Raw genomic sequence first — 9,223 nt, 5'->3', positions numbered from 1 at the left:
AGCAAAATCCTTTCCTAGGTTAGCCAGCAGCTGCTTCCTTTCCTTTGTTTTTGTTGTTATTTCATGTTGTTTTGTGTGTTATTTCCGTTTTGGCCTTCATTTTATTTATATTTCTCATTCTTTAACAAGTCAGTGTATAACCATACTTGAAGAGAGTTTGTTTAGATGTTGAACAAACTTCGTGTTCCAGTACATTTTCTACAGTGATTTTGAATAAACTTTCAATGCAAATTTGATAGGGAGGATGATGCATGTATGTCCTATACATTCCACAATTTCTATTAGGTTTTGCCAATTCTCTCTTTACTTATGAGAACATCATTGTATGTCCCTTATTGACACTCTGGTACTCTTAAGATAATGCAAATAAATACCTTTGATAAAACATGATTGATCAATGCAAAGTTACTAGAGTTTTTTTGGATTCCACCACAGTCCTCCAGAATTTGCTTATAGGTTTTATATATCTGAGAACCACTGATCTATCTCAAGGCTCCTTCTCTCATTTGTTCCAGATGTTTTCTTAGATCTGATATCTCTACCTGAATATAGAAAAGTATAAATAGAAAGTAAATAAAACAGTATTTAGCTCAATTCAATGAACAATAGCTGAGGAGTACATTGTGGCAAATGACTTTCTTCTGGAAGAAATGGTTGTTAGGGTCAGATTTCAGAGTGTTTTAAAGGCATGAAACTTCAGCAAGACATCATCTTATTCCTCACATCAATGTTTCCAATTTACTATAGTATAAAACTCCCATACCTCTCAAACAGATTATATTATCTTCTTGTATTCCTAGTGTTGCCAGATATAATCAAGTTTATTAAAGTCTTCCACAACTCAATACTTGTAAAATACCCAAGAACCCAAAAGGCATAGTGTGAAGAGCAAGATGTTTACAAGCAGACTTTATATTTTCAAAACCAGATCTGAGTATTCAAATTTCCTGGGTCTTCATTTCTTTACTTCTAGCATACTGTAATCATATCTTCTTTACAAATACAAAATAATTTTCATGACTATTAAATAGGAAAACAAAATATTTTGAAATCATTCACCTTAGAAAACACAAACACCAACATTGTTAGAATATAACTAGAGCAGTGGCTAAAGGGAAATTAAAGCATTGGATGTTTTTCCTAAAAATGAAAAGTCTCGAAACAGTGTTACAAGTTTCCACCTTACACATATACCAAAGAAAATGAGAGAGAATTTAAACTAAGAGCAAGTAAAAGAAAGGAAATAACAAAGATAAGAGTAGAAGTCAATGAAATAGAAAACAGAAAAGAAATAGAGTGAAAAAATGAAACCAAAAGCTGATCCTTTGTTAAGATCAATAAAATTGACAGGCCTCTTGTCAAATAAATCAACAACAACAACAACAAAAAAGGAAGACATTCCACCATCTTTCCTGCTCCAATGCCCCCTCCCTTCTCCTCCTATGAGATGGACATCATTACCCTAAGTACATGTATGAAGACACGAATACTGTGAATATAATTTGTATACAACCAGAGATATGAAAAATTGTGCTCTATATGTGTAACATGAACTGTACTGCATTCTGCTGTCATATATGACAAGTTAGAATTTAAAAAAAAAACCTGAACCTTGACTGAACCCTAAATCAGGTAAATAAAAAAGAACCAACACCTATAACAGCAAAACAACAAAAAAAAGGAAGACACATAAATTACTAATTTTGAAATGAGAAAATATCACCATGACACAAAAGAATAAAGGAATAATATGAGAACTTTAGCAACAATTCTGGTCAATAATTTTGACAAATTCAAAGATACAAACCCTCAAAGCTTACCTGAGAAGATAAAGATAATCCAAATAGCTCTCTACTTGATATAGTATTGAATTCATCACTTCATTTTTAAATTCTACCTAATATTCAAGGAGAAAACACCATCTCTGTACAAACTCTTCCAGAAAATAGAGGGAGTAGGGAGACATTTTAACCTTCTTTCTTGGGTTGGATTACCCTGACATGTATTCCCAAAAATACATGCAAAGAAAAAAAATATTTCAGATATTATTACTCATGAATATGGAAGTAAAAAATTGTAACAGTGGTGGCTAATATCTTTACTTATTTTTATCTGTTCTAATATTTATTTGATATCACAGTATTTTTATTTAAATCTCTGCAACATCATCTACCTCTTGTTTTCCATTCATTCTGTTTGTTTCCTATTTCAGACCCTTAATACTCATGATATGGGTTATTATGACAGTCTTATAACTTGTCTTCACATCTCCCCTCCATTCTTTTCTATGCTCTCTATCAAAGTCTCCTTCCTAAAACCTACATCGTGTCACTCCAGGGTTTGAGTGTTGGAAGACTCTTGGCTATGTTCCAGGTTTACTTAATACAATTAGTACCCCTAACACAATATGAGAAGCTTCCCACTAGAATAACCAATCTACTTGTGGAAACTTTCCAGTCACACGTCTTATACACTCAGGGCAACTCTGGCTCTATCTTTCTAACACTAAGGCCTTGACCATGTTGTCCCTGCTACATGAAATATTAGTTTGATAATGTTCTACTTTTCCTCTGATTTTAGTTTATCCACCCTTATGATTCCATGCGATTTGCGTTTTTTTTAAAGATTTATTTTTTTAGTTGTAGTTGGGCACAATATCTTTATTTATTTATTTATATGTGGTACTGAGGATTGAACCCAGGGACTCACACATGCTAGGTGCGCACTCTACCACTGAGCCACAATCCCAGTTCCAATGTGATTAGGGTTGAACATATCATATTTCATTTAATAGCAAAGCTTGATATAGCATTTTGCTAATTACACACATTTGGAATACAGCAGGAACACCAAGTTTTATGTTCCTTCTATAGAAATTTGTTTCCTGTCTTTCTGTTAAGACTACTCAGGAACTTTAATGAGTCTGTCTTTTCATCATGTGATATGGTATTTTTGTACACATAAATGTTATATCATTAAAAAAATAACATTCATGATAGGATTATGTATATTTACTGGTACATTGAAATAAAGCCATTTCCTCCAGATGCAGGCTTCATTTGGAAATATCTGAATTTGTTTGTCAATCTCTAGATAGAACATCTGTTATACTAAAACTAAATCACACATGTTAAGATGTGTGGATTTTCTATATTCCTGATTCTGTAATTTTCTTGCCCAATGAATAACAGAAATATTTCCACATTTTTGATTAGTTTGTGGCTGTCCTTACTTATATCGTTATTCATCTTTGGTCTTCTTTCTCCCTCCCAACATCAGGTTTGCTGATGCCTTGCTTTTTCTATACAGTGGCAGAACTTACTTAATTTATATAATCATAAAACTAATTTTGAGTATTTAAAAAATTATCTAATCTAATACATATATAACTCAGGACACTGAAGTTTGTACCCAGACATGGGAAATATTATTTATTTTCCCTTTTTTTGGTAAAACATACAAAACATTAATGTAGATGTATATGACATACTCATGTACAGAAGAAAAACTCACTTTAGCATAATTTCTTATGCTGCCCCCAAATTTCTTACCTTCAATTTAAATGGATAAAGATTAAGAAATACTTCTCTAAAGATTTCATTTACTATCTAGGCACTTTCACTCTTTCTTTTATTACTCAGTTAATTTTAAAAAACACGCTTAAAAAACCTTATAAAAAGTTCAAAACTTTGATATACAATAAATTTCCTTTAATGCTTCCTAGGAATCAGATGTTCTTTATATACTAGAAATAGAACCATTGATGCAAAAGTCACAAATTTGTTTCAAAAAAAATCACCAAAAATAGCATCAAAATTTTTGACTACATCTAATCCTAAAGGTAAAAAATAAAACCATAATTTTCATTGATTGTTAAGTCAAATAAACAACATGTGTAATAGGTTATAATTAATAAGCATACATCATTTAGAATTAATTTTAACAATGTGCTTTAGGTACCTTCTATGGACAAAGCATTATGCACTAGAAGATGAGCAAAATACAACAACAAATTCAGTTTTAATTTTAAAGAAATATTTTACTGAGAAAATGTAATCAATAATTTGTCTCTCAACCTCGAAACAATTAAGTTGTCCCTGTTTTCAAATACCCAATTGGAGAGTTTCCAACTTTCCTATGTCTCTATTGTATTATGAATAATGTTTCTAGCTCACTAATTTTGCTGCTAATCAAACACTTAAAAGAGATTCTTTATACTTTCAGATATGCTTTGAAAAAAAGCCCTCCCAACATATGCACAAGGGAATTATAAGTTCATTAGTATACAGTTTTTCAAATCTTAGATTCATGGTTCATTATGTTACCTTAGAGATAAAAATACAATTTTACACTTATATGACAGTTAAAAGAATTAGAATTAACATCTGATTATGAGTTTTAATTTTGAAATTAATCTACAGGCATCTCTAGTTTAAATATTTCAAATCAAAAACTACTTTTAATATTTTATCACAAACAATATTTAAAATCTAAATTATATCCATTTAGAGAAATGCTTTCCAAAAACAGGAAGCATTTTGGGATTTTAAAAGAATTTCCATATTTTATAATATAAAGTATACAAACCTAAAACTAGATGCAGTTTTTTCATTGTAGAAATGCTTACTATGATTATTATTTGGTTAATTTTTATTCAATTAAAGTTTATGACTGCATATTTCACTGGGAAACAGAGATTGCTCACAATCTATGATATGTTATACCAGTATAAATCACAAAAGCATATATCATGTATGTTCTGACCATAGGAGATGCCTCTTGTTAATAATCTATGTCATGAAAGCCTCAATTGGACAGAGATCAACCCAGGATGTTTAAATATTAAGCCTTCCAAAAAACTTCTCCTAATTTGGAAAGACTTCTGCAAATTTCTACAGTTTTTTTTTAAATGAAGACAATCCCAAGAAAATCAATATATTTATTTTACATAAAAAGAGCAAAATTGGAGAGTGAAAAATAGCTTTTGTCCCAATGTCTCAAGTTTAAATCTTTTCTCGGCCTTTACATGATATTTGGCGAATCACTTTAGGATTCAGAATTTGTTTTCTCATATAAAAATGTATTAAATCTTTTCTCAAATGAAAAGTTATTTTGAAACTCATGTTATAATGAATGTGTATACAGTTTAAAATTATGAATTTTATCTACAATTTTATATAATAGAATATCCAGGTTGTGGACTTGAAGAAACCCAACCCAGCTCACTGCAATTTATATTCTAGGAATATAAACTACAGGTCTGCTTTTTTATTATTAACTCTGGCCATAACTATTTACTAGGCACAGAGTCTGTCCATTGAATATTGTTAGCTTTCAAATCTTATAAAGATAATAAATTCCAAAAGGACATTTGTCTCTTAGTCCCTGTGATATTCTCAATGCAATTACAAACAATAATATGCAATAAATTGATATATAGTACTCTAAGATAAATTTGGGACCAAAATAAGAATTAGGGCAGATTTTTTTCATTTTATTTTTTATGCTAACTAAATCATTCCTTCAGTTCCTAGATGAATATCTTTACTGAAACATTTTTTCTCAAGACAAAGACACACATTTAAATAGACAAAATACTCTTTTTTTAATATCCAGTCAAAATATTAAAAAATCATGTCCAGAATAAGAAACTGAACAGAGTAAAACACATACATCCATATATATGCACCAAAAAATCACTAAAGAAAATCATTATAAACAAAAACTTTCCAGTATATCAAAGGCTAATTTTTCAAAGCTGTATATCTCTTTATTTAATGTATCATGGAAGAGCCCAGTCTGATCATCAAAGTTTCATCATCAAAAGATTTGAATTTGTGGTTAAGAAATCTTGATATTGAGAATCACATGAAAACGTTAAACTAAGCTGCAAAAGAGAAGTACTGCTGTTTATTGTAACTATTTTATATTTAAAAATGTAAAATTTGAATTTAAAAATATTTTTGAAAACTAAAAAAAGCTGCTAAAAATACTGGATGTCAGTAAATTTTTATGATTTTGTTAAATCTCTCCCTCTTCTAGTATGAATTTCTGCCAAATCAATAATTCTAACACGTGATCTAAAAAGTAATTTCCTTGCTAAGTTATCTTTGGGTAATTCTTAATAATCTTTTCACCCATTCATGTTCTTATAAACCAAATCCTTATGTACCCTTCTTTTTAAAAATTTTTTTAGTTGTATATGGACACAATACCTTTATTTTACTCATTTATATGTGGTGCTGAGGATCAAATCCAGTTCCTCACACATGCTAGGTGAGCACTCTACCACTGAGCCACAGTCTCAGCATCCTTTGTGTACCCTTCTATGATGGTAACATTGCTCCTGCTGACATACCTTGGGACAAAGTTGTATCTAATTATTTTTTGCCTGGTATAGTCCAGTCCTTGCCTCATACCAACATGTCTTGCATTTTCTTGAATCATGCAGATAGATCCAAATTTTTGTTTCTGAATTATTGCAATAATTGAAAATTATACCTTAAAGGACTACATGTGGTGATACAGGTAAAAACCAGTAAATTAATGTGTTCCAAAAGTCAATTTATAATTTGATAATGCATTTACTCATAAAATGCAAATTATAATTAATATGTCATGCAATATATTTTATAGTCTGAATTTAATCAATACAGGTTATGGGTTATAAATTATAGATTAGAAATTATGGGTTAATGAAATATTAATTAGTAAGAATAAGAGGATTATAAGATAATTGTTATAAAATTGGTAATGATAAGGTACTCAAGTATGCCATAGTTACAAGTTAAAAAAAAGTAACAATACAACAATATAATCACTGTAAGATATAGGATTTAAGTTGCTAGCAATAAGATAAAAATAATGTAAGGAGATAAGTGTAAGCTCATAGGTCTAATATAGCTACAGGTAAATAAAGAGATGGAAATAGATTACTAGAACAATAGTTAAGTATAAGAAATAACTATAGACAAACATAGTAAGTATAGCTATAGCGACTCCATCTTCTCAGTTCCCGGATGAAACTTGTTACATAGGCTATTTTCAAAATGTTATTTTCAAATTGTTTTTGTGTAAGACCCATACAAATGAGGATGTAGATCCCATAAATGAGGATATGGTTTTCTGTTTTTGCTCTGCTAACTGCACTTTCAGCCCCTGTATTCTGCTTGCTTGTAATTTGCAAAATCTTACAAAATTCCATAGGAAAGTCTCCAGCGTTATAGTTTTCTTCCCTAAATACTTTGGCCACAAACCACTCCAGGGATGTTCTTTCAAAGAACCTCCATTCTGACAGAAACAGTCTATGTTACCACTGTTTACCAGTGATGAGTTCTTGCTTCCCCGAATGCTGAAGTATAACACCAGAGAAGCTGGTGTAGAGTGGAAATTGGAAGGCTTTATTAAAGGACAGCAGAAAAGACTTCTCTCTGGAGGAAGAAGGGGACCCAAAAGAATCCTCATGCAATACTTTGGATAATTCAAAATATAGCTGAAATATAGTACTGATAAAATAAAATTTCTAAACTTACAAAGAAAAGATGCATACTACAAACGAACTCAAAAATTGGAAGTTAAGAATTCATCACTCCTTTATTTTCTATTCTTTGTTGCTCCCTAGTAAATATGTAGTACTGGACATGTAATAGATGCTTTGTCTGGTCATTCATTGCTTCAAAATAAACTCCCCTAAAGCTTACTAGCTTGAAGTAATAACTACTTAGTTTGCTTATAATTTTGCAGTCCAGGCTGAGCTCAGCTGCTGATTCTTCTGTTTTTCTTGCTACTGGACACTTTTATGGGTGAACTCAGTTGGTAAGGCAGCAGAGAGATTAAGAGAGATAGGCATCTCTCACTCCCCATGGAGTCCCAGGGCCTCTCTTTCCCCTTGGTGCTTCTTGCATTATGTTTCTAGACATATAGCTGTTGGAGGTTCAGGGCTCCTGTGATTTCAGAAGTGGAAATATACAAACTTTTAAGGCTTAGGCCAAGACTGGTAAAATATTACTTTGACATATTCTTTTGATTATGCACATCATTGGTCCACCCTGATTCAAAGGGAGAAGATTGCACAAGAGATGAATACCAGCAAACTCATTCACTGGGGGCTACCAGTGGAAAAGACTGCCACGGGGCTTAATTACTACTTATTGAGTTGGCTGCTAGTAATACAGAATACGGTATGCTAATCTCTAATTGCTGGGAGGGAAATGAATTTTGGCAATATGAAAAATTCAAGTAAATGGGAAGCAAATCTTTAGGTATGTACAGAGTATGAGTTGATTATTCTTTTGACAAATTTCCATTTCACTGCAAGTTAAGCTATAATTCCTAACAACTAAATTTAGAAGTTTTCATTTTTTTCTGTGATCATTTTTGGTTTTTATGTTGAATAGTACTTTAAAATAATGTCCCACATTATCCTAATTAACATGTAAAGCACTCATTTCTTTCCCCTACCCAAATAATTGATTTGAAAAAAAGGTGTCTATTTCATAACTTTGTGTGACTTCAGAAAACAATTTATTAGTATCACATATAAAAAGTAATTAATCGAACCATCCCATATAATGAACTTTCCGGGTTAATATTTAAAGGTGCATTACTTATCATGTTTTCACCACAATACGAATATTAGTTCTAGTAACTTATAATGAATAACTTCAGAGTAATGTGGAAATTTGAACACCCTCTTCAAATTTCAATCTCTCCATATCATTACAGGAAAAAAAATTGTGTTGGTTAACATCATTTGATTGCAAAGATCAGACACTTGGGTAATCTAAATAATGTTAAGTAGTCAAGATGAAGGTATAAAATATAAATAAGGAAAACGAGATTCTCAAGGGACGAAGAGCTCATTATAAAGTGACTATTGCATATATAGTTTCCAGAGATAAAAGACTAAATATAGCTGTGGAAAGGAGATCTTATCACTCACGCATCTTAGAAAGTTGTCACTAACCACTATTCACTTTCAATATTTGCTTTTATGAATCATAAATTATTGAGCTCTACTCTTTACCTTTTCTAGTTTTTAGTTTCTATTTAATCTGTGTCTGGCTATTATACTCATCTGGGATATTCAGTGACAGTTGGCATAGACATTTCTTAATTGTGTAAGACTCTTCCACACATTGTACATTATTGATTGGTCCTCAGACACTAAATGCCTGCAGCGTACATGGTCATTTCACAATTGAAAATACCATGACACCTTGCC

This window comes from Ictidomys tridecemlineatus, chromosome 11 (assembly GCF_052094955.1).
Source record: "Ictidomys tridecemlineatus isolate mIctTri1 chromosome 11, mIctTri1.hap1, whole genome shotgun sequence".
Lineage (NCBI taxonomy): Eukaryota > Metazoa > Chordata > Mammalia > Rodentia > Sciuridae > Ictidomys > Ictidomys tridecemlineatus.
This window is presented reverse-complemented; position numbering follows the sequence as displayed.